General features: G+C 43.5%; 2 non-coding genes across 2 annotated transcripts; both read left to right on the top strand.

Moving 5' to 3' along the window:
• The first annotated feature begins 7,624 nt into the window (after positions 1-7,624).
• TRNAI-AAU (transfer RNA isoleucine (anticodon AAU)) lies at positions 7,625-7,698 on the top strand. The gene has a single exon. It is a non-coding gene; the product is annotated as a tRNA-Ile (tRNA).
• Positions 7,699-14,956: 7,258 nt separating this feature from the next.
• Positions 14,957-15,030, top strand: TRNAI-AAU (transfer RNA isoleucine (anticodon AAU)). The gene has a single exon. It is a non-coding gene; the product is annotated as a tRNA-Ile (tRNA).
• Positions 15,031-26,636: the final 11,606 nt, after the last annotated feature.

Genomic DNA, 26,636 nt, shown 5'->3' with positions numbered 1-26,636 from the left:
AAACTTAATAACCAAGCAAGCCGATGCATTTTGGGTTTTGTTGTAAAAGAATAAAAATACTATCCCTCCTTTCCTTTTTTTCCGGCAACAAGCGATGTTACAAAGATATCACAGCACACAGTGAGATTGAGTGAAAGAAGAGGCACTGAGGCTGGCGTGCAGCACTCCACAGCTCTTGTTATTGTAATCCAGACAGGGGGCGGAAGGAGAAAAGTATGAAGGAATTGCGATAGTGAGACCACCTCTTCTATCTATCTGCATTACATGGAAAAATGATATCTTTAGTAGTCATGGCTGGTTAGCTCAGTTGGTTAGAGCATGGTGCTAATAAAGCCAAGGTCGTGGGTTCAATCCCCGTACGGGCCAGGTTGCATTTTTTCTCTCAACTAAACTCTTTTTTTATCATTTAATCAAGCTCTTATAAATCCATACACTCTGTTGCTCTAGTATACGTTCACTTTCCATTAGTCCTTCTTTTGCCACTGCTGACCAAAGCTCAAGCCGGCAGCGCCAGTAGAACAACACAAGTGCAAGGGATTGTCTCTCCAAGATGGAGACACTGCCTCAGACTATGTCTCGTGAGAGGTGGAGGGAGTCCAAGAGCTGATTATTAGATGCGTGGGGATAAGAGGAACATAACTCAGGTGAACAGATTCTGGATAGTGATGCTATAGCTAGGATCAGCAACGTTACAGGGGAAAGGATAGGAAAATAATTAGGTGACAGAAGTATAGAAGTGGCTACAAGGGTGTGTGTCTCTTAAGAGGGCCGAAAGATACACTGAAGGCGAAGGTGAAGTGAAAGAAGAAAGAAAGATCAAAGGAAGTCGACAGTGATTGAGAGAAAATTCACAAAGGCAAATTGAGCAAAAGACAAGGCCTGGGGAGTTAGACTACTTCAATGCAAATTTACGCCGCAGATGAGCATGACAACTGACCCTTGTACAGTGGTGCTGAAACAATTTTCAGTGTGGGGGTGCTGCCATCAAAGGGCTTCTGAAAATCCAGGAATCATACAAAGAACTAGTCCTGCGGAATGAGCCACGCACATTCAGAAAGAGTGGTGATGCGTTGGTTACTTATTGGTAATCTTCATTAACCTTAGTCCATTGCGTCCTTGTGACAGTCATTACAAAGTAAGGTGATGTCACCTTCCAACAGGAAGAAAGAACAGGAGGATCCTTAAATGCTAGCCCCATGCACCCAACCTGGGTGCCAAGCCCTCGCCAAAGGACTGATGGGAAGGTGGGCAGGATGTAATGTTTGTGACAAAGACAAGATGGACTAAGGGTAATGCAGAGTTCAAAACATTGGTACTCAAATGCAAAACAGAAAAATTATTAAGCCATAATGCTTGACAAATGTATGCTCTGAGGACCAAGTAGCCACCCTAGGAATTTCCTAGATTGTTACTCACTGGAATTCAACCCAGGAGGTGGCCATTCCTCTCGTAGACCATCCCTGAACTGGAAGATATTCTAAAAAGCCTTGCAAAGCCAGAAAAATTGACAACTTAATCCACCTACTCAGAGTCATAAAAGTCACCTTCTTGTCTTTTCCAGGCTGTCCAAAAGTCACTAACAAGGAGTCGGTTTTCCTGAACTGCAGAGGCCTGGTTACATGAATGAAAAGAGCTCTTTAAACATCAAGTGTATTCAGCAAATGTTCCTCCGGAGAGGAAGGAGAGGGAATGAAAGAAGGAAGAATTATTTCCTAAGATCTATCAAAAATAGACTGAACCTTTGCAGCAAAGGTAAGGCTAGGCCTTAAAGTTACCCCATCTTCCAAAGTATCAAATGAAGAGAGGACAGCATTTTAAGGCTCCCAGCTCCCCAATTGTTCTCAGCAAGGTGATAGGAAATAGGAAAATAACTTTATGGGAAACAATCTTTATGTCTACAGTATCCAGATCCTCAAAGAGATAAAATTGCAAAGCCTATAAAAGAGTAGGAAGATTCTGAGTTGGAGAAAAGGGATTTTTCAACTGGTCTTACAATTGACAAAAGATCAGAACAGTCTAGACACCAAAGATTGTAACATCGACGAAGGTACAGAAAAGTCCCTAAAACCCTTTATCGCAAAGCAATGAGCTTTCAGAGTGGAAAGAGATTCAAGTGAAACCCATTCAGAAGAAAATGCAAAATAGCAGACAAACTACAGGTAGGTGCCAAAAGATCATGAGCAGAACATCACGTCTCAAAAGACTTCCAGTTCTTTGAGTAAGACTTCGAAGTAGAAGGCCTGCTGGAGTGCTGAATTAACTCCACTAAGGAAGAGGAAAGACCCTTTGCTAGCAGTCCAGACTTCTCAACCTCCAAAGTGATAGAGTGAGTTGGAGCAAGAAGGTCAGGGACGACGTTCTGACAGAGACACACTTGAGCAGTACTCAAGGAGGTAGAAGAGCCAGGGGTTCAGAAGAGGAAACCATGACATCTCTGGCCAATAAGGGCCCACAAGAATAAAGTTCCCTCCTCCCGGCTGAGACTTGAAGAGAACCATCTGGATCAATAAAAAGTGGGGGAATGTATAAAGGAGACTTCTCAGACACTTTATCACCAATACGTCCACTACCTAGGCTCCTTGTTCCGGAAGCCTGGATCAGAATCGACAAAGATGAGCATTGTCCTTGTTTGAAAAGAGATCCAGAAAGGGTTTCACAAACTCTCGGCATATCTCTCAAAACAACGACCTGGATAACGTCAACTCCAGCAAATTTGGAAACCTCCAGCTGTCTGCCATCACATTGTCGGTGCCCTTGATGTGTACTGCCGACGTGTGCAACAGGTTGATCTCTGCCCAATAACCCAATTGTTCTGCTATTGCATTGAAGGATTTTGAATGCATGCTTCACTGTTGGTTAATGTAAAAGACAGCTACCTTATTCTCTGTCTTTACTAGCACATTTTTTTGAGACAGATGATGACGGGAAAACTTCAAAGCCCTGTAGATTACCATCAACTCCATCTATTTCCATGACCTCCGACTCTCTAGGAAAGACCACTTGAATTGACAGGATCAGTCCAACACAGTAGCTCTCCAGCCAGGTTTGCTGGCATCTGTTGCTAGGATTCAGGAGCATCCAGGTATATTAGTGTCCACTTAGACCAGTGGTCTTCAAACTCTTTAATGCCGCATCCACCCAATGGGGAAAAAAAACATTGGTGCCTCCCCTCTGAATTGTCCACAATTCTTCTATTAAATTGACACTGTTTAAATATGTCTAGACCTATTTAAACATTGCAGTTAAGTTCTGTTACTGTTTTAAAAATGCAATCAAATACATGACCCCAAATATACTATTCTGGTCAGGCCTGCCCTACTAACCAATTGCAGCGTCATGCTCTGCTGAGTAAACTGATCTCACGACAGTGAGGAATGCACAGGCCGGGTGGTGCCCGGCGCACAAAAGCGCGCCTTCTTGTGTTGTACGTCTCTTCGCGCAAATGCAAACTCAGATTTCCTGCACTGTGGTCGGCAGGAGAGACATGGGAAGGCGCAGTAGGAAAGGCTTGAGCAACGAACCGTTGGCTATGTTTTGTTGTTACTTTGTTGACATGAGCTCAAGTAATTTGAAGCAGAAGGAACGGCCAGACCTAAAAAAAACTCTCTTACCTCCAACGCCGAATAACCACTATAATTATAATATCTCAAAAGCAGCTGGCCTTGTAAACTTAATAACCAAGCAAGCCGATGCATTTTGGGTTTTGTTGTAAAAGAATAAAAATACTATCCCTCCTTTCCTTTTTTTCCGGCAACAAGCGATGTTACAAAGATATCACAGCACACAGTGAGATTGAGTGAAAGAAGAGGCACTGAGGCTGGCGTGCAGCACTCCACAGCTCTTGTTATTGTAATTCAGACAGGGGGCGGAAGGAGAAAAGTATGAAGGAATTGCGATAGTGAGACCAACTCTTCTATCTATCTGCATTACATGGAAAAAGGATACCTGTAGTACTCATAGCTGGTTAGCTCAGTTGGTTAGAGCGTGGTGCTAATAACGCCAAGGTCCTGTGTTCAATCCCCGTAAGGGCCAAGTTGCATTTTTTCTCTCAACTAAACTCTTTTTTTCTCATTTAATCAAGCTCTTATGAATCCATACACTCTGTTGCTCCAGTATACGTTCACTTTCCATTAGTCCTTCTTTTGCCACTGCTGACCCAAGCTCAAGCCGGCAGCGCCAGTAGAACAACACAAGTGCAAGGGATTGTCTCTCCAAGATGGAGACACTGCCTCAGACTATGTCTCGTGAGAGGTGGAGGGAGACCAAGAGCTGATTATTAGATGCGTGGGGATAAGAGGAACATAACTCAGGTGAACAGATTCTGGATAGTGATGCTATAGCTAGGATCAGCAACGTTACAGGGGAAAGGATAGGAAAATAATTAGGTGACAGAAGTATAGAAGTGGCTACAAGGGGGTGTGTCTCTTAAGAGGGCCGAAAGATACACTGAAGGCGAAGGTGAAGTGAAAGAAGAAAGAAAGATCAAAGGAAGTCGACAGTGATTGAGAGAAAACTCACAAAGCCAAATTGAGCAAAAGACAAGGCCTGGGGAGTTAGACTACTTCAATGCAAATTTACGCCGCAGATGAGCATGACAACTGACCCTTGTACAGTGGTGCTGAAACAATTTTCAGTGTGGGGGTGCTGCCATCAAAGGGCTTCTGAAAATCCAGGAATCATACAAAGAACTAGTCCTGTGGAATGAGCCACGCACATTCAGAAAGAGTGGTGACGCGTTGGTTACTTATTGGTAATCTTCATTAGCCTTAGTCCATTGCGTCCTTGTGACAGTCATTACAAAGTAAGGTGATGTCACCTTCCAACAGGAAGAAAGAAGAGGAGGATCCTTAAATGCTAGCCCCATGCACCCAACCTGGGTGCCAAGCCCTTGCCAAAGGACTAATGGGAAGGTGGGCAGGATGTAATGTTTGTGACAAAGACAAGATGGACTAAGGGTAATGCAGAGTTCAAAACATTGGTACTCAAATGCAAAACCGAAAAATTATTAAGCCATAATGCTTGACAAATGTATGCTCTGAGGACCAAGTAGCCACCCTAGGAATTTCCTAGATTGTTACTCACTGGAATTCAACCCAGGAGGTGGCCATTCCTCTCGTACATCATCCCTGAACTGATAGATATTCTAAAAAGCCTTGCAAAGCCAGAAAAATTGACAACTTAATGCACCTACTCAGAGTCATAAAAGTCACCTTCTTGTCTTTTCCAGGCTGTCCAAAAGTCACAAACAAGGAGTCGGTTTTCCTGAACTGAAGAGGCCTGGTGACATGAATGAAAAGAGCTCTTTAAACATCAAGTGTATTCAGCAAATGTTCCTCCGGAGAGGAAGGAGAGGGAATGAAAGAAGGAAGAATTATTTCCTAAGATCTATCAAAAATAGACTTAACCTTTGCAGCAAAGGTAAGGCTAGGCCCTAAAGTTACCCCATCTTCCAAAGTATCAAATGAAGAGAGGACAGCATTTTAAGGCTCCCAGCTCCCCAATTGTTCTCAGCAAGGTGATAGGAAATAGGAAAATAACTTTATAGGAAACAATCTTTATGTCTACAGTATCCAGATCCTCAAAGAGATAAAATTGCAAAGCCTATAAAAGAGTAGGAAGATTCTGAGTTGGAGAAAAGGGATTTTTCAACTGGTCTTACAATTGACAAAAGATCAGAACAGTCTAGACACCAAAGTTTGTAACATCGACGAAGGTACAGAAAAGTCCCTAAAAACCTTTATCGCAAAGCAATGAGCTTTCAGAGTGGAAAGAGATTCAAGTGAAACCCATTCAGAACAAAATGCAAAATAGCAGACAAACTACAGGTAGGTGCCAAAAGATCATGAGCAGAACATCACGTCTCAAAAGACTTCCAGTTCTTTGAGTAAGACTTCGAAGTAGAAGGCCTGCTGGAGTGCTGAATTAACTCCACTAAGGAAGAGGAAAGACCCTTTGCTAGCAGTCCAGACTTCTCAACCTCCAAAGCGATAGAGTGAGTTGGAGCAAGAAGGTCAGGGACGACGTTCTGACAGAGACACACTTGAGCAGTACTCAAGGAGGTAGAAGAGCCAGGGGTTCAGAAGAGGAAACCATGACATCTCTGGCCAATAAGGGCCCACAAGAATAAAGTTCCCTCCCCCCTGCTGAGACTTGAAGAGAACCATCTGGATCAATAAAAAGTGGGGGAATGTATAAAGGAGACTTCTCAGCCACTTTATCACCAATACGTCCACTACCTAGGCTCCTTGTTCCGGAAGCCTGGATCAGAATCGACAAAGATGAGCATTGTCCTTGTTTGAAAAGAGATCCAGAAAGGGTTTCACAAACTCTCGGCATATCTCTCAAAACAACGACCTGGATAACGTCAACTCCAGCAAATTTGGAAACCTCCAGCTGTCTGCCATCACATTGTCGGTGCCCTTGATGTGTACTGCCGACGTGTGCAACAGGTTGATCTCTGCCCAATAACCCAATTGTTCTGCTATTGCATTGAAGGATTTTGAATGCATGCTTCACTGTTGGTTAATGTAAAAGACAGCTACCTTATTCTCTGTCTTTACTAGCACATTTTTTTGAGACAGATGATGATGGGAAAACTTCAAAGCCCTGTAGATTACCATCAACTCCATCTATTTCCATGACCTCCGACTCTCTAGGAAAGACCACTTGAATTGACAGGATCAGTCCAACACAGTAGCTCTCCAGCCAGGTTTGCTGGCATCTGTTGCTAGGATTCAGGAGCATCCAGGTATATTAGTGTCCACTTAGACCAGTGGTCTTCAAACTCTTTAATGCCGCATCCACCCAATGGGGAAAAAAAACATTGGTGCCTCCCCTCTGAATTGTCCACAATTCTTCTATTAAATTGACACTGTTTAAATATGTCTAGACCTATTTAAACATTGCAGTTAAGTTCTGTTACTGTTTTAAAAATGCAATCAAATACATGACCCCAAATATACTATTCTGGTCAGGCCTGCCCTACTAACCAATTGCAGCGTCATGCTCTGCTGAGTAAACTGATCTCACGACAGTGAGGAATGCACAGGCCGGGTGGTGCCCGGCTCACAAAAGCGCGCCTTCTTGTGTTGTACGTCTCTTCGTGCAAATGCAAACTCAGATTTCCTGCACTGTGGTCGGCAGGAGAGACACGGGAAGGCGCAGTAGGGAAGGCTTGAGCAACGAACCGTTGGCTACGTTTTGTTGTTACTTTGTTGACATGAGCTCAAGTAATTTGAAGCAGAAGGAACGGCCAGACCTAAAAAAAACTCTCTTACCTCCAACGCCGAATAACCACTATAATTATAATATCTCAAAAGCAGCTGGCCTTGTAAACTTAATGACCAAGCAAGCCGATGCATTTTGGGTTTTGTTGTAAAAGAATAAAAATACTATCCCTCCTTTCCTTTTTTTCCGGCAACAAGCGATGTTACAAAGATATCACAGCACACAGTGAGATTGAGTGAAAGAAGAGGCACTGAGGCTGGCGTGCAGCACTCCACAGCTCTTGTTATTGTAATTCAGACAGGGGGCGGAAGGAGAAAAGTATGAAGGAATTGCGATAGTGAGACCACCTCTTCTATCTATCTGCATTACATGGAAAAAGGATATCTTTAGTACTCATGGCCAGTTAGCTCAGTTGGTTAGAGCATGGTGCTAATAACGCCAAGGTCGTGGGTTTGATCCCCATATGGGCCAGGTTGCATTTTTTCTCTCAACTAAACTCTTTTTTTCTCATTTAATCAAGCTCTTATGAATCCATACACTCTGTTGCTCTAGTATACGTTCACTTTCCATTAGTCCTTCTTTTGCCACTGCTGACCAAAGCTCAAGCCGGCAGCGCCAGTAGAACAACACAAGTGCAAGGGATTGTCTCTCCAAGATGGAGACACTGCCTCAGACTATGTCTCGTGAGAGGTGGAGGGAGACCAAGAGCTGATTATTAGATGCGTGGGGATAAGAGGAACATAACTCAGGTGAACAGATTCTGGATAGTGATGCTATAGCTAGGATCAGCAACGTTACAGGGGAAAGGATAGGAAAATAATTAGGTGACAGAAGTATAGAAGTGGCTACAAGGGGGTGTGTCTCTTAAGAGGGCCGAAAGATACACTGAAGGCGAAGGTGAAGTGAAAGAAGAAAGAAAGATCAAAGGAAGTCGACAGTGATTGAGAGAAAACTCACAAAGGCAAATTGAGCAAAAGACAAGGCCTGGGGAGTTAGACTACTTCAATGCAAATTTACGCTGCAGATGAGCATGACAACTGACCCTTGTACAGTGGTGCTGAAACAATTTTCAGTGTGGGGGTGCTGCCATCAAAGGGCTTCTGAAAATCCAGGAATCATACAAAGAACTAGTCCTGCGGAATGAGCCACGCACATTCAGAAAGAGTGGTGATGCGTTGGTTACTTATTGGTAATCTTCATTAGCCTTAGTCCATTGCGTCCTTGTGACAGTCATTACAAAGTAAGGTGATGTCACCTTCCAACAGGAAGAAAGAACAGGAGGATCCTTAAATCCTAGCCCCATGCACCCAACCTGGGTGCCAAGCCCTTGCCAAAGGACTGATGGGAAGGTGGGCAGGATGTAATGTTTGTGACAAAGACAAGATGGACTAAGGGTAATGCAGAGTTCAAAACATTGGTACTCAAATGCAAAACAGAAAAATTATTAAGCCATAATGCTTGACAAATGTATGCTCTGAGGACCAAGTAGCCACCCTAGGAATTTCCTAGATTGTTACTCACTGGAATTCAACCCAGGAGGTGGCCATTCCTCTCGTAGACCATCCCTGAACTGGAAGATATTCTAAAAAGCCTTGCAAAGCCAGAATAATTGAAAACTTAATCCACCTACTCAGAGTCATAAAAGTCACCTTCTTGTCTTTTCCAGGCTGTCCAAAAGTCACAAACAAGGAGTCGGTTTTCCTGAACTGCAGAGGCCTGGTGACATGAATGAAAAGAGCTCTTTAAACATCAAGTGTATTCAGCAAATGTTCCTCCGGAGAGGAAGGAGAGGGAATGAAAGAAGGAAGAATTATTTCCTAAGATCTATCAAAAATAGACTTAACCTTTGCAGCAAAGGTAAGGCTAGGCCTTAAAGTTACCCAATCTTCCAAAGTATCAAATGAAGAGAGGACAGCATTTTAAGGCTCCCAGCTCCCCAATTGTTCTCAGCAAGGTGATAGGAAATAGGAAAATAACTTTATAGGAAACAATCTTTATGTCTACAGTATCCAGATCCTCAAAGAGATAAAATTGCAAAGGCTATAAAAGAGTAGGAAGATTCTGAGTTGGAGAAAAGGGATTTTTCAACTGGTCTTACAATTGACAAAAGATCAGAACAGTCTAGACACCAAAGATTGTAACATCGACGAAGGTACAGAAAAGTCCCTAAAACCCTTTATCGCAAAGCAATGAGCTTTCAGAGTGGAAAGAGATTCAAGTGAAACCCATTCAGAAGAAAATGCAAAATAGCAGACAAACTACAGGTAGGTGCCAAAAGATCATGAGCAGAACATCACGTCTCAAAAGACTTCCAGTTCTTTGAGTAAGACTTCGAAGTAGAAGGCCTGCTGGAGTGCTGAATTAACTCCACTAAGGAAGAGGAAAGACCCTTTGCTAGCAGTCCAGACTTCTCAACCTCCAAAGCGATAGAGTGAGTTGGAGCAAGAAGGTCAGGGACGACGTTCTGACAGAGACACACTTGAGCAGTACTCAAGGAGGTAGAAGAGCCAGGGGTTCAGAAGAGGAAACCATGACATCTCTGGCCAATAAGGGCCCACAAGAATAAAGTTCCCTCCCCCCGGCTGAGACTTGAAGAGAACCATCTGGATCAATAAAAAGTGGGGGAATGTATAAAGGAGACTTCTCAGCCACTTTATCACCAATACGTCCACTACCTCGGCTCCTTGTTCCGGAAGCCTGGATCAGAATCGACAAAGATGAGCATTGTCCTTGTTTGAAAAGAGATCCAGAAAGGGTTTCACAAACTCTCGGCATATCTCTCTAAACAACGACCTGGATAACGTCAACTCCAGCAAATTTGGAAACCTCCAGCTGTCTGCCATCACATTGTCGGTGCCCTTGATGTGTACTGCCGACGTGTGCAACAGGTTCATCTCTGCCCAATAACCCAATTGTTCTGCTATTGCATTGAAGGATTTTGAATGCATGCTTCACTGTTGGTTAATGTAAAAGACAGCTACCTTATTCTCTGTCTTTACTAGCACATTTTTTTGAGACAGATGATGATGGGAAAACTTCAAAGCCCTGTAGATTACCATCAACTCCATCTATTTCCATGACCTCCGACTCTCTAGGAAAGACCACTTGAATTGACAGGATCAGTCCAACACAGTAGCTCTCCAGCCAGGTTTGCTGGCATCTGTTGCTAGGATTCAGGAGCATCCAGGTATATTAGTGTCCACTTAGACCAGTGGTCTTCAAACTCTTTAATGCCGCATCCACCCAATGGGGAAAAAAAACATTGGTGCCTCCCCTCTGAATTGTCCACAATTCTTCTATTAAATTGACACTGTTTAAATATGTCTAGACCTATTTAAACATTGCAGTTAAGTTCTGTTACTGTTTTAAAAATGCAATCAAATACATGACCCCAAATATACTATTCTGGTCAGGCCTGCCCTACTAACCAATTGCAGCGTCATGCTCTGCTGAGTAAACTGATCTCACGACAGTGAGGAATGCACAGGCCGGGTGGTGCCCGGCGCACAAAAGCGCGCCTTCTTGTGTTGTACGTCTCTTCGCGCAAATGCAAACTCAGATTTCCTGCACTGTGGTCGGCAGGAGAGACATGGGAAGGCGCAGTAGGAAAGGCTTGAGCAACGAACCGTTGGCTATGTTTTGTTGTTACTTTGTTGACATGAGCTCAAGTAATTTGAAGCTGAAGGAACGGCCAGACCTAAAAAAAACTCTCTTACCTCCAACGCCGAATAACCACTATAATTATAATATCTCAAAAGCAGCTGGCCTTGTAAACTTAATAACCAAGCAAGCCGATGCATTTTGGGTTTTGTTGTAAAAGAATAAAAATACTATCCCTCCTTTCCTTTTTTTCCGGCAACAAGAGATGTTACAAAGATATCACAGCACACAGTGAGATTGAGTGAAAGAAGAGGCACTGAGGCTGGCGTGCAGCACTCCACAGCTCTTGTTATTGTAATTCAGACAGGGGGCAGAAGGAGAAAAGTATGAAGGAATTGCGATAGTGAGACCAACTCTTCTATCTATCTGCATTACATGGAAAAAGGATATCTGTAGTACTCATAGCTGGTTAGCTCAGTTGGTTAGAGCGTGGTGCTAATAACGCCAAGGTCCTGTGTTCAATCCCCGTAAGGGCCAAGTTGCATTTTTTCTCTCAACTAAACTCTTTTTTTCTCATTTAATCAAGCTCTTATAAATCCATACACTCTGTTGCTCCAGTATACGTTCACTTTCCATTAGTCCTTCTTTTGCCACTGCTGACCAAAGCTCAAGCCGGCAGCGCCAGTAGAACAACACAAGTGCAAGGGATTGTCTCTCCAAGATGGAGACACTGCCTCAGACTATGTCTCGTGAGAGGTGGAGGGAGACCAAGAGCTGATTATTAGATGCGTGGGGATAAGAGGAACATAACTCAGGTGAACAGATTCTGGATAGTGATGCTATAGCTAGGATCAGCAACGTTACAGGGGAAAGGATAGGAAAATAATTAGGTGACAGAAGTATAGAAGTGGCTACAAGGGGGTGTGTCTCTTAAGAGGGCCGAAAGATACACTGAAGGCGAAGGTGAAGTGAAAGAAGAAAGAAAGATCAAAGGAAGTCGACAGTGATTGAGAGAAAACTCACAAAGCCAAATTGAGCAAAAGACAAGGCCTGGGGAGTTAGACTACTTCAATGCAAATTTACGCCGCAGATGAGCATGACAACTGACCCTTGTACAGTGGTGCTGAAACAATTTTCAGTGTGGGGGTGCTGCCATCAAAGGGCTTCTGAAAATCCAGGAATCATACAAAGAACTAGTCCTGCGGAATGAGCCACGCACATTCAGAAAGAGTGGTTATGCGTTGGTTACTTATTGGTAATCTTCATTAGCCTTAGTCCATTGCGTCCTTGTGACAGTCATTACAAAGTAAGGTGATGTCACCTTCCAACAGGAAGAAAGAAGAGGAGGATCCTTAAATGCTAGCCCCATGCACCCAACCTGGGTGCCAAGCCCTTGCCAAAGGACTGATGGGAAGGTGGGCAGGATGTAATGTTTGTGACAAAGACAAGATGGACTAAGGGTAATGCAGAGTTCAAAACATTGGTACTCAAATGCAAAACCGAAAAATTATTAAGCCATAATGCTTGACAAATGTATGCTCTGAGGACCAAGTAGCCACCCTAGGAATTTCCTAGATTGTTACTCACTGGAATTCAACCCAGGAGGTGGCCATTCCTCTCGTACACCATCCCTGAACTGGAAGATATTCTAAAAAGCCTTGCAAAGCCAGAAAAATTGACAACTTAATGCACCTACTCAGAGTCATAAAAGTCACCTTCTTGTCTTTTCCAGGCTGTCCAAAAGTCACAAACAAGGAGTCGGTTTTCCTGAACTGCAGAGGCCTGGTGACATGAATGAAAAGAGCTCTTTAAACATCAAGTGTATTCAGCAAATGTTCCTCCGGAGAGGAAGGAGAGGGAATGAAAGAAGGAAGAATCATTTCCTAAGATCTATCAAAAATAGACTTAACCTTTGCAGCAAAGGTAAGGCTAGGCCCTAAAGTTACCCCATCTTCCAAAGTATCAAATGAAGAGAGGACAGCATTTTAAGGCTCCCAGCTCCCCAATTGTACTCAGCAAGGTGATAGGAAATAGGAAAATAACTTTATAGGAAACAATCTTTATGTCTACAGTATCCAGATCCTCAAAGAGATAAAATTGCAAAGCCTATAAAAGAGTAGGAAGATTCTGAGTTGGAGAAAAGGGATTTTTCAACTGGTCTTACAATTGACAAAAGATCAGAACAGTCTAGACACCAAAGTTTGTAACATCGACGAAGGTACAGAAAAGTCCCTAAAAACCTTTATCGCAAAGCAATGAGCTTTCAGAGTGGAAAGAGATTCAAGTGAAACCCATTCAGAACAAAATGCAAAATAGCAGACAAACTACAGGTAGGTGCCAAAAGATCATGAGCAGAACATCACGTCTCAAAAGACTTCCAGTTCTTTGAGTAAGACTTCGAAGTAGAAGGCCTGCTGGAGTGCTGAATTAACTCCACTAAGGAAGAGGAAAGACCCTTTGCTAGCAGTCCAGACTTCTCAACCTCCAAAGCGATAGAGTGAGTTGGAGCAAGAAGATCAGGGACGACGTTCTGACAGAGACACACTTGAGCAGTACTCAAGGAGGTAGAAGAGCCAGGGGTTCAGAAGAGGAAACCATGACATCTCTGGCCAATAAGGGCCCACAAGAATAAAGTTCCCTCCCCCCTGCTGAGACTTGAAGAGAACCATCTGGATCAATAAAAAGTGGGGGAATGTATAAAGGAGACTTCTCAGCCACTTTATCACCAATACGTCCACTACCTAGGCTCCTTGTTCCGGAAGCCTGGATCAGAATCGACAAAGATGAGCATTGTCCTTGTTTGAAAAGAGATCCAGAAAGGGTTTCACAAACTCTCGGCATATCTCTCAAAACAACGACCTGGATAACGTCAACTCCAGCAAATTTGGAAACCTCCAGCTGTCTGCCATCACATTGTCGGTGCCCTTGATGTGTACTGCCGATGTGTGCAACAGGTTGATCTCTGCCCAATAACCCAATTGTTCTGCTATTGCATTGAAGGATTTTGAATGCATGCTTCACTGTTGGTTAATGTAAAAGACAGCTACCTTATTCTCTGTCTTTACTAGCACATTTTTTTGAGACAGATGATGATGGGAAAACTTCAAAGCCCTGTAGATTACCATCAACTCCATCTATTTCCATGACCTCCGACTCTCTAGGAAAGACCACTTGAATTGACAGGATCAGTCCAACACAGTAGCTCTCCAGCCAGGTTTGCTGGCATCTGTTGCTAGGATTCAGGAGCATCCAGGTATATTAGTGTCCACTTAGATCAGTGGTCTTCAAACTCTTTAATGCCGCATCCACCCAATGGGGAAAAAAAACATTGGTGCCTCCCCTCTGAATTGTCCACAATTCTTCTATTAAATTGACACTGTTTAAATATGTCTAGACCTATTTAAACATTGCAGTTAAGTTCTGTTACTGTTTTAAAAATGCAATCAAATACATGACCCCAAATATACTATTCTGGTCAGGCCTGCCCTACTAACCAATTGCAGCGTCATGCTCTGCTGAGTAAACTGATCTCACGACAGTGAGGAATGCACAGGCCGGGTGGTGCCCGGCGCACAAAAGCGCACCTTCTTGTGTTGTACGTCTCTTCGCGCAAATGCAAACTCAGATTTCCTGCACTGTGGTCGGCAGGAGAGACATGGGAAGGCGCAGTAGGAAAGGCTTGAGCAACGAACCGTTGGCTATGTTTTGTTGTTACTTTGTTGACATGAGCTCAAGTAATTTGAAGCAGAAGGAACGGCCAGACCTAAAAAAAACTCTCTTACCTCCAACGCCGAATAACCACTATAATTATAATATCTCAAAAGCAGCTGGCCTTGTAAACTTAATAACCAAGCAAGCCGATGCATTTTGGGTTTTGTTGTAAAAGAATAAAAATACTATCCCTCCTTTCCTTTTTTTCCGTCAACAAGCGATGTTACAAAGATATCACAGCACACAGTGAGATTGAGTGAAAGAAGAGGCACTGAGGCTGGCGTGCAGCACTCCACAGCTCTTGTTATTGTAATCCAGACAGGGGGCGGAAGGAGAAAAGTATGAAGGAATTGCGATAGTGAGACCACCTCTTCTATCTATCTGCATTACATGGAAAAAGGATATCGTTAGTACTCATGGCTGGTTAGCTCAGTTGGTTAGAGCGTGGTGCTAATAACGCCAAAGTCGTGGGTTCAATCCCCGTACGGGCCAGGTTGCATTTTTTCTCTCAACTAAACTCTTTTTTTCTCATTTAATCAAGCTCTTATAAATCCATACACTCTGTTGCTCCAGTATACGTTCACTTTCCATTAGTCCTTCTTTTGCCACTGCTGACCAAAGCTCAAGCCGGCAGCGCCAGTAGAACAACACAAGTGCAAGGGATTGTCTCTCCAAGATGGAGACACTGCCTCAGACTATGTCTCGTGAGAGGTGGAGGGAGACCAAGAGCTGATTATTAGATGCGTGGGGATAAGAGGAACATAACTCAGGTGAACAGATTCTGGATAGTGATGCTATAGCTAGGATCAGCAACGTTACAGGGGAAAGGATAGGAAAATAATTAGGTGACAGAAGTATAGAAGTGGCTACAAGGGGGTGTGTCTCTTAAGAGGGCCGAAAGATACACTGAAGGCGAAGGTGAAGTGAAAGAAGAAAGAAAGATCAAAGGAAGTCGACAGTGATTGAGAGAAAACTCACAAAGGCAAATTGAGCAAAAGACAAGGCCTGGGGAGTTAGACTACTTCAATGCAAATTTACGCCGCAGATGAGCATGACAACTGACACTTGTACAGTGGTGCTGAAACAATTTTCAGTGTGGGGGTGCTGCCATCAAAGGGCTTCTGAAAATCCAGGAATCATACAAAGAACTAGTCCTGCGGAATGAGCCACGCACATTCAGAAAGAGAGGTGATGCGTTGGTTACTTATTGGTAATCTTCATTAGCCTTAGTCCATTGCGTCCTTGTGACAGTCATTACAAAGTAAGGTGATGTCACCTTCCAACAGGAAGAAAGAACAGGAGGATCCTTAAATGCTAGCCCCATGCACCCAACCTGGGTGCCAAGCCCTTGCCAAAGGACTGATGGGAAGGTGGGCAGGATGTAATGTTTGTGACAAAGACAAGATGGACTAAGGGTAATGCAGAGATCAAAACATTGGTACTCAAATGCAAAACAGAAAAATTATTAAGCCATAATGCTTGACAAATGTATGCTCTGAGGACCAAGTAGCCACCCTAGGAATTTCCTAGATTGTTACTCACTGGAATTCAACCCAGGAGGTGGCCATTCCTCTCGTAGACCATCCCTGAACTGGAAGATATTCTAAAAAGCCTTGCAAAGCCAGAAAAATTGACAACTTAATCCACCTACTCAGAGTCATAAAAGTCACCTTCTTGTCTTTTCTAGGCTGTCCAAAAGTCACAAACAAGGAGTCGGTTTTCCTGAACTGCAGAGGCCTGGTGACATAAATGAAAAGAGCTCTTTAAACATCAAGTGTATTCAGAAAATATTCCTCCGGAGAGGAAGGAGAGGGAATGAAAGAAGGAAGAATTATTTCCTAAGATCTATCAAAAATAGACTTAACCTTTGCAGCAAAGGTAAGGCTAGGCCTTAAAGTTACCCCATCTTACAAAGTATCAAATGAAGAGAGAACAGCATTTTAAGGCTCCAAGCTCCCCAATTGTTCTCAGCAAGGTGATAGGAAATAGGAAAATAACTTTATAGGAAACAATCTTTATGTCTACAGTATCCAGATCCTCAAAGAGATAAAATTGCAAAGCCTATAAAAGAGTAGGAAGATTCTGAGTTGGAGAAAAGGGATTTTTCAACTGTTCTTACAATTGACAAAAGATCAGAACAGTCTAGACACCAAAGATTGTAACATCTTCGAAGGTACAGAAAAGTCCCTAAAAACCTTTATCGCAAAGCAATGAGCTTTCAGCGTGGAAAGAGATTCAAGTGAAACCCATTCAGAAGAAAATGCAAAATAGCAGACAAACTACAGGTAGGTGCCAAAAGATCATGAGCAGAACATCACGTCTCAAAAGACTTCCAGTTCTCTGAGTAAGACTTCGAAGTAGAAGGCCTGCTGGAGTGCTGAATTAACTCCACTAAGGAAGAGGAAAGACCCTTTGCTAGCAGTCCAGACTTCTCAACCTCCAAAGCGATAGAGTGAGTTGGAGCAAGAAGGTCAGGGATGACGTTCTGAGAGAGACACACTTGAGCAGTACCCAAGGAGGTAGAAGAGCGAGGGGATCAGAAGAGGAAACCATGACATCTCTGGCCAATAAGGGCCCACAAGAATAAAGTTCCCTCGCCCCTGCTGAGACTTGAAGAGAACCATCTGGATCAATAAAAAGTGGGGGAATGTATAAAGGAGACTTCTCAGCCACTTTATCACCAATACGTCCACTACCTAGGCTCCTTGTTCCAGAAACCTGGATCAGAATCGACAAAGATGAGCATTGTCCTTGTTTGAAGAGAGATCCAGAAAGGGTTTCACAAACTCTCGGCATATCTCTCAAAACAACAACCTGGATAACATCAACTCCAGCAAATTTGGAAACCTCCAGCTGTCTGCCATCACATTGTCGGTGCCCTTGATGTGTACTGCCGACGTATGCAACAGGTTGATCTCTGCCCAATAACCCAATTGTTCTGCTATTGCATTGAGGGATTTTGAATGCATGCTTCACTGTTGGTTAATGTAAAAGACAGCTACCTTATTCTCTGTCTTTACTAGCACATTTTTTTGAGACAGATGATGATGGGAAACTTCAAAGCCCTGAAGATTACCATCAACTCCATCTATTTCCATGACCTCTGACTCTCTAGGAAAGACCACTTGAATCAACAGCATCAGTCCAACACAGTAGCTCTCCAGCCAGGTTTGCTGGCATCTGTTGCGAGGAATTCAGGAGCATCCAGGTGTATTAGTGTCCACTTAGACCAGTGGTCTTCAAACTCTTTAATGCCGCATCCACCCAATGGGAAAAAAAAACATTGGTGCCTCCCCTCTGAATTGTCCAGAATTCTTCTATTAAATTGACACTGTTTAAATATGTCTAGACCTATTTAAACATTGCAGTTAAGTTCTGTTACTGTTTTAAAAATGCAATCAAATACATGACCCCAAATATACTATTCTGGTCAGGCCTGCCCTACTAACCAATTGCAGCGTCATGCTCTGCTGAGTAAACTGATCTCATGACAGTGAGGAATGCACAGGCCGGGTGGTGCCCGGCGCACAAAATTGCGCCTTCTTGTGTTGTACGTCTCTTCGCGCAAATGCGAACTCAGATTTCCTGCACTGTGGTCGGCAGGAGAGACATGGAAAGGCGCAGTAGGGAAGGCTTGAGCAACGAACCGTTGGCTATGTTTTGTTGTTACTTTGGTGACATGAGCTCAAGTAATTTAAGCAGAAGGAACGGCCAGACCTAAAAAAAACTCTCTTACCTCCAACGCCGAATAACCACTATAATTATAATATCTCAAAAGCAGCTGGCCTTGTAAACTTAATGACCAAGCAAGCCGATGCATTTTGGGTTTTGTTGTAAAAGAATAAAAATACTATTCCTCCTTTCCTTTTTTTCCGGCAACAAGCGATGTTACAAAGATATCACAGCACACAGTGAGATTGAGTGAAAGAAGAGGCACTGAGGCTGGCGTGCAGCACTCCACAGCTCTTGTTATTGTAATCCAGACAGGGGGCGGAAGGAGAAAAGTATGAAGGAATTGCGATAGTGAGACCAACTCTTCTATCTATCTGCATTACATGGAAAAAGGATATTTTTAGTACTCATGGCCGGTTAGCTCAGTTGGTTCGAGCATGGTGCTAATAACGCCAAGGTCGTGGGTTTGATCCCCGTACGGGCCAGGTTGCATTTTTTCTCTCAACTAAACTATTTTTTTCTCATTTAATCAAGCTCTTATAAATCCATACACTCTGTTGCTCTAGTATACGTTCACTTTCCATTAGTCCTTCTTTTGCCACTGCTGACCAAAGCTCAAGCCGGCAGCGCCAGTAGAACAACACAAGTGCAAGGGATTGTCTCTCCAAGATGGAGACACTGCCTCAGACTATGTCTCGTGAGAGGTGGAGGGAGACCAAGAGCTGATTATTAGATGCGTGGGGATAAGAGGAACATAACTCAGGTGAACAGATTCTGGATAGAGATGCTATAGCTAGGATCAGCAACGTTACAGGGGAAAGGATAGGAAAATAATTAGGTGACAGAAGTATAGAAGTGGCTACAAGGGGGTGTGTCTCTTAAGAGGGCCGAAAGATACACTGAAGGCGAATGTGAAGTGAAAGAAGAAAGAAAGATCAAAGGAAGTCGACAGTGATTGAGAGAAAACTCACAAAGGCAAATTGAGCAAAAGACAAGGCCTGGGGAGTTAGACTACTTCAATGCAAATTTACGCCGCAGATGAGCATGACAACTGACCCTTGTACAGTGGTGCTGAAACAATTTTCAGTGTGGGGGTGCTGCCATCAAAGGGCTTCTGAAAATCCAGGAATCATACAAAGAACTAGTCCTGCGGAATGAGCCACGCACATTCAGAAAGAGTGGTGATGCGTTGGTTACTTATTGGTAATCTTCATTAGCCTTAGTCCATTGCGTCCTTGTGACAGTCATTACAAAGTAAGGTGATGTCACCTTCCAACAGGAAGAAAGAACAGGAGGATCCTTAAATGCTAGCCCCATGCACCCAACCTGGGTGCCAAGCCCTTGCCAAAGGACTGATGGGAAGGTGGGCAGGATGTAATGTTTGTGACAAAGACAAGATGGACTAAGGGTAATGCAGAGTTCAAAACATTGGTACTCAAATGCAAAACAGAAAAATTATTAAGCCATAATGCTTGACAAATGTATGCTCTGAGGACCAAGTAGCCACCCTAGGAATTTCCTAGATTGTTACTCACTGGAATTCAACCCAGGAGGTGGCCATTCCTCTCGTACACCATCCCTGAACTGGAAGATATTCTAAAAAGCCTTGCAAAGCCAGAAAAATTGACAACTTAATCCACCTACTCAGAGTCATAAAAGTCACCTTCTTGTCTTTTCCAGGCTGTCCAAAAGTCACAAACAAGGAGTCGGTTTTCCTGAACTGCAGAGGCCTGGTGACCTGAATGAAAAGAGCTCTTTAAACATCAAGTGTATTCAGCAAATGTTCCTCCGGAGAGGAAGGAGAGGGAATGAAAGAAGGAAGAATTATTTCCTAAGATCTATCAAAAATAGACTTAACCTTTGCAGCAAAGGTAAGGCTAGGCCTTAAAGTTACCCCATCTTCCAAAGTATCAAATGAAGAGAGGACAGCATTTTAAGGCTCCCAGCTCCCCAATTGTTCTCAGCAAGGTGATAGGAAATAGGAAAATAACTTTATAGGAAACAATCTTTATGTCTACAGTATCCAGATCCTCAAAGAGATAAAATTGCAAAGCCTATAAAAGAGTAGGAAGATTCTGAGTTGGAGAAAAGGGATTTTTCAACTGGTCTTACAATTGACAAAAGATCAGAACAGTCTAGACACCAAAGATTGTAACATCGACGAAGGTACAGAAAAGTCCCTAAAAACTTTTATCGCAAAGCAATGAGCTTTCAGAGTGGAAAGAGATTCAAGTGAAACCCATTCAGAAGAAAATGCAAAATAGCAGACAAACTACAGGTAGGTGCCAAAAGATCATGAGCAGAACATCACGTCTCAAAAGACTTCCAGTTCTTTGAGTAAGACTTCGAAGTAGAAGGCCTGCTGGAGTGCTGAATTAACTCCACTAAGGAAGAGGAAAGACCCTTTGCTAGCAGTCCAGACTTCTCAACCTCCAAAGCGATAGAGTGAGTTGGAGCAAGAAGGTCAGGGACGACGTTCTGACAGAGACACACTTGAGCAGTACTCAAGGAGGTAGAAGAGCCAGGGGTTCAGAAGAGGAAACCATGACATCTCTGGCCAATAAGGGCCCACAAGAATAAAGTTCCCTCCCCCGGCTGAGACTTGAAGAGAACCATCTGGATCAATAAAAAGTGGGGGAATGTATAAAGGAGACTTCTCAGCCACTTTATCACCAATACGTCCACTACCTAGGCTCCTTGTTCCGGAAGCCTGGATCAGAATCGACAAAGATGAGCATTGTCCTTGTTTGAAAAGAGATCCAGAAAGGGTTTCACAAACTCTCGGCATGTCTCTCAAAACAACGACCTGGATAACGTCAACTCCAGCAAATTTGGAAACCTCCAGCTGTCTGCCATCACATTGTCAGTGCCCTTGATGTGTACTGCCGACGTGTGCAACAGGTTGATCTCTGCCCAATAACCCAATTGTTCTGCTATTGCATTGAAGGATTTTGAATGCATGCTTCACTGTTGGTTAATGTAAAAGACAGCTACCTTATTCTCTGTCTTTACTAGCACATTTTTTTGAGACAGATGATGATGGGAAAACTTCAAAGCCCTGTAGATTACCATCAACTCCATCTATTTCCATGACCTCCGACTCTCTAGGAAAGACCACTTGAATTGACAGGATCAGTCCAACACAGTAGCTCTCCAGCCAGGTTTGCTGGCATCTGGTGCTAGGATTCAGGAGCATCCAGGTATATTAGTGTCCACTTAGACCAGTGGTCTTCAAACTCTTTAATGCCGCATCCACCCAATGGGGAAAAAAAACATTGGTGCCTCCCCTCTGAATTGTCCACAATTCTTCTATTAAATTGACACTGTTTAAATATGTCTAGACCTATTTAAACATTGCAGTTAAGTTCTGTTACTGTTTTAAAAATGCAATCAAATACATGACCCCAAATATACTATTCTGGTCAGGCCTGCCCTACTAACCAATTGCAGCGTCATGCTCTGCTGAGTAAACTGATCTCACGAGAGTGAGGAATGCACAGGCCGGGTGGTGCCCGGCGCACAAAAGCACGCCTTCTTGTGTTGTACGTCTCTTCGCGCAAATGCAAACTCAGATTTCCTGCACTGTGGTCGGCAGGAGAGACATGGGAAGGCGCAGTAGGGAAGGCTTGAGCAACGAACCGTTGGCTACGTTTTGTTGTTACTTTGTTGACATGAGCTCAAGTAATTTGAAGCAGAAGGAATGGCCAGACCTAAAAAAAACTCTCTTACCTCCAACGCCGAATAACCACTATAATTATAATATCTCAAAAGCAGCTGGCCTTGTAAACTTAATGACCAAGCAAGCCGATGCATTTTGGGTTTTGTTGTAAAAGAATAAAAATACTATCCCTCCTTTCCTTTTTTTCCGGCAACAAGCGATGTAAGAAAGATATCACAGCACACAGTGAGATTGAGTGAAAGAAGAGGCACTGAGGCTGGCGTGCAGCACTCCACAGCTCTTGTTATTGTAATCCAGACAGGGGGCGGAAGGAGAAAAGTAAGAAGGAATTGCGATAGTGAGACCAACTCTTCTATCTATCTGCATTACATGGAAAAAGGATATCTTTAGTACTCATGGCTGGTTAGATCAGTTGGTTAGAGCGTGGTGCTAATAACGCCAAGGTCGTGGGTTCGATCCCTGTACTGGCCAGGTTGCATTTTTTCTCTCAACTAAACTTTTTTTTTCTCATTTAATCAAGCTCTTATAAATCCATAAACTCTGTTGCTCCAGTATACGTTCACTTTCCATTAGTCCTTCTTTTGCCACTGCTGACCAAAGCTCAAACCGTCAGCGCCAGTAGAACAACACAAGTGCAAGGGATTGTCTCTCCAAGATGGAGACACTGCCTCAGACTATGTCTCGTGAGAGGTGGAGGGAGACCAAGAGCTGATTATTAGATGCGTGGGGATAAGAGGAACATAACTCAGGTGAACAGATTATGGATAGTGATGCTATACCTAGGATCAGCAACGTTACAGGGGAAAGGATAGGAAAATAATTAGGTGACAGAAGTATAGAAGTGGCTACAAGGGGGTGTGTCTCTTAAGAGGGCCGAAAGATACACTGAAGGCGAAGGTGAAGTGAAAGAAGAAAGAAAGATCAAAGGAAGTCGACAGTGATTGAGAGAAAACTCACAAAGGCAAATTGAGCAAAAGATAAGGCCTGGGGAGTTAGACTACTTCAATGCAAATTTACGCCGCAGATGAGCATGACAACTGACCCTTGTACAGTGGTGCTGAAACAATTTTTTAGTGTGGGGGTGCTGCCATCAAAGGGCTTCTGAAAATCCAGGAATCATACAAAGAACTAGTCCTGCGGAATGAGCCACGCACATTCAGAAAGAGTGGTGATGCGTTGGTTACTTATTGGTAATCTTCATTAGCCTTAGTCCATTGCGTCCTTGTGACAGTCATTACAAAGTAAGGTGATGTCACCTTCCAACAGGAAGAAAGAACAGGAGGATCCTTAAATGCTAGCCCCATGCACCCAACCTGGGTGCCAAGCCCTTGCCAAAGGACTGATGGGAAGGTGGGCAGGATGTAATGTTTGTGACAAAGACAAGATGGACTAAGGGTAATGCAGAGTTCAAAACATTGGTACTCAAATGCAAAACCGAAAAATTATTAAGCCATAATGCTTGACAAATGTATGCTCTGAGGACCAAGTAGCCACCCTAGGAATTTCCTAGATTGTTACTCACTGGAATTCAACCCAGGAGGTGGCCATTCCTCTCGTAGACCATCCCTGAACTGGAAGATATTCTAAAAAGCCTTGCAAAGCCAGAAAAATGTACAACTTAATCCACCTACTCAGAGTCATAAAAGTCACCTTCTTGTCTTTTCCAGGCTGTCCAAAAGTCACAAACAAGGAGTCGGTTTTCCTGAACTGCAGAGGCCTGGTGACATGAATGAAAAGAGCTCTTTAAACATCAAGTGTATTCAGCAAATGTTCCTCCGGAGAGGAAGGAGAGGGAATGAAAGAAGGAAGAATTATTTCCTAAGATCTATCAAAAATAGACTTAACCTTTGCAGCAAAGGTAAGGCTAGGCCTTAAAGTTACCCCATCTTCCAAAGTATCAAATGAAGAGAGGACAGCATTTTAAGGCTCCCAGCTCCCCAATTGTTCTCAGCAAGGTGATAGGAAATAGGAAAATAACTTTATAGGAAACAATCTTTATGTCTACAGTATCCAGATCCTCAAAGAGATAAAATTGCAAAGCCTATAAAAGAGTAGGAAGATTCTGAGTTGGAGAAAAGGGATTTTTCAACTGGTCTTACAATTGACAAAAGATCAGAACAGTCTAGACACCAAAGATTGTAACATCGACGAAGGTACAGAAAAGTCCCTAAAAACCTTTATCGCAAAGCAATGAGCTTTCAGAGTGGAAAGAGATTCAAGTGAAACCCATTCAGAAGAAAATGCAAAATAGCAGACAAACTACAGGTAGGTGCCAAAAGATCATGAGCAGAACATCACGTCTCAAAAGACTTCCAGTTCTTTGAGTAAGACTTCGAAGTAGAAGGCCTGCTGGAGTGCTGAATTAACTCCACTAAGGAAGAGGAAAGACCCTTTGCTAGCAGTCCAGACTTCTCAACCTCCAAAGCGATAGAGTGAGTTGGAGCAAGAAGGTCAGGGACGACGTTCTGAGAGAGACACACTTGAGCAGTACTCAAGGAGGTAGAAGAGCCAGGGGTTCAGAAGAGGAAACCATGACATCTCTGGCCAATAAGGGCCCACAAGAATAAAGTTCCCTCCCCCCTGCTGAGACTTGAAGAGAACCATCTGGATCAATAAAAAGTGGGGGAATGTATAAAGGAGACTTCTCAGCCACTTTATCACCAATACGTCCACTACCTAGGCTCCTTGTTCCGGAAGCCTGGATCAGAATCGACAAAGATGAGCATTGTCCTTGTTTGAAAAGTGATCCAGAAAGGGTTTCACAAACTCTCGGCATATCTCTCAAAACAACGACCTGGATAACGTCAACTCCAGCAAATTTGGAAACCTCCAGCTGTCTGCCATCACATTGTCGGTGCCCTTGATGTGTACTGCCGACGTGTGCAACAGGTTGATCTCTGCCCAATAACCCAATTGTTCTGCTATTGCATTGAAGGATTTTGAATGCATGCTTCACTGTTGGTTAATGTAAAAGACAGCTACCTTATTCTCTGTCTTTACTAGCACATTTTTTTGAGACAGATGATGATGGGAAAACTTCAAAGCCCTGTAGATTACCATCAACTCCATCTATTTCCATGACCTCCGACTCTCTAGGAAAGACCACTTGAATTGACAGGATCAGTCCAACACAGTAGCTCTCCAGCCAGGTTTGCTGGCATCTGTTGCTAGGATTCAGGAGCATCCAGGTATATTAGTGTCCACTTAGACCTGTGGTCTTCAAACTCTTTAATGCCGCATCCACCCAATGGGAAAAAAAACATTGGTGCCTCCCCTCTGAATTGTCCACAATTCTTCTATTAAATTGACACTGTTTAAATATGTCTAGACTGTTGTAATGTGTTGTTCAATTAACCCAATATATCTAACATACTTCTTTTCCTAAATTAGGTACACTATTATTATTATTCTAATAATCTTATTTCCTATTTACTAAATCTGTGTAATCTACAGTGTAATTATACTAGTGAATTGGTGCATTCCAACCATTCCTATAGAATGTTGACGAATGGTACAATCTGGAGTGCACCTTAGAATGTTGGATGAAGAGAGTTGGTGGAAGCTTGAGAGAGGGTGATAAGCAGTGAACTGTGAAGGTGTAATGCAAGGAGTTTACCAATAAACCTACGTTAATCATCTGGGCTACTGACTCTGATTACAACAGATGAACTTTTGGCGACGAGGATGGGATACTGCGCAGGGGCAGTGAAGACTCCTTGCCCCTGATTGATTCAGCACCACAGTGGATTACCTGCTTCCTGCTTGAGTTTTATGACATTGAGGTAATTGGCGCCTGTGTGTGTAAGCAGGCAAAGTAGCGGTTGTTTACGCTACTATTTCATATTTACTCTGCTGCGTATGACTGTATAGCGCTTCAGCACGTCATAAGGGAGTGTGCTGTGAGGTGGATACTGGCAATACGGTGAGTGTAGCCTCCTTATTCAACACGGTTGGATGTGCGACAAACACAGTGTCATAAGGTTAAAGTACCAAAAAGAACCGGTTGTAAGGATTAGCCAGTTCAATCGTGAAGATTTCGGTGACATAGCGCTAACAATGAAATTTCTAAGGCAACTCTAGTAATATAGCCCCGTTATTCTGGCGTTCGTGGATGGACGGAAAATGGTTTGGTTGCTGTAGCGTCCCAGCGCGCTCTGTGAGGCGCTAAGTACGGCGGCATAACACGGTCGGAAGGATCGCCTGGGAAGTCCGCATTGAGCGCGGCGCTGAGCACAGTGACTGTGTCTCAGCGGTGCGCTAGATTCCGGGACAACGACTGAGGAACCTGAGAGGAATTTCTGGGTCAGCGCAGTCCGTGAGGCGCTAAATAGAGCACAACGACACAACACGGACGTAAGGATCGCTTTGGGAAAGTTCGCATTGAGCGCGGCGCTGAGCGCAGTGAGTGCGTCTCAGCGGTGCGCTGGACTCCGGGACGCCGACTAAGAAACCTGAGTGGAACTTCTATGTCAGGGGCGACACGGATAATGTAGTGAGCGGAGGCTTTTGCCAGCATTGTTGCAGCTAGTATTGTCACCTGTGGTTTCACACGGGGTGCGAACGGCTCACTGCTTCATGTGGAGACACTCTTGACTCGGAAGACTTCATCATATGCTCGAGGAAGGAGATTGAATCCTCGAACAGGAAGATAGCTTGGGCAGAAAAAGGACGATTTCAAAATAAAAGTTTGTTCGGTGCTAAGTTGTATCAGAATATGAGCAAAATGGTGTACTGTAAATATTATTTA

This window comes from Pleurodeles waltl, chromosome 12 (genome assembly GCF_031143425.1).
Source record: "Pleurodeles waltl isolate 20211129_DDA chromosome 12, aPleWal1.hap1.20221129, whole genome shotgun sequence".
Taxonomy (NCBI): Eukaryota; Metazoa; Chordata; class Amphibia; order Caudata; family Salamandridae; genus Pleurodeles; species Pleurodeles waltl.
The sequence above is the reverse complement of the archived record's forward strand: the minus strand, read 5'-3'. Positions and strand labels throughout refer to the sequence as shown.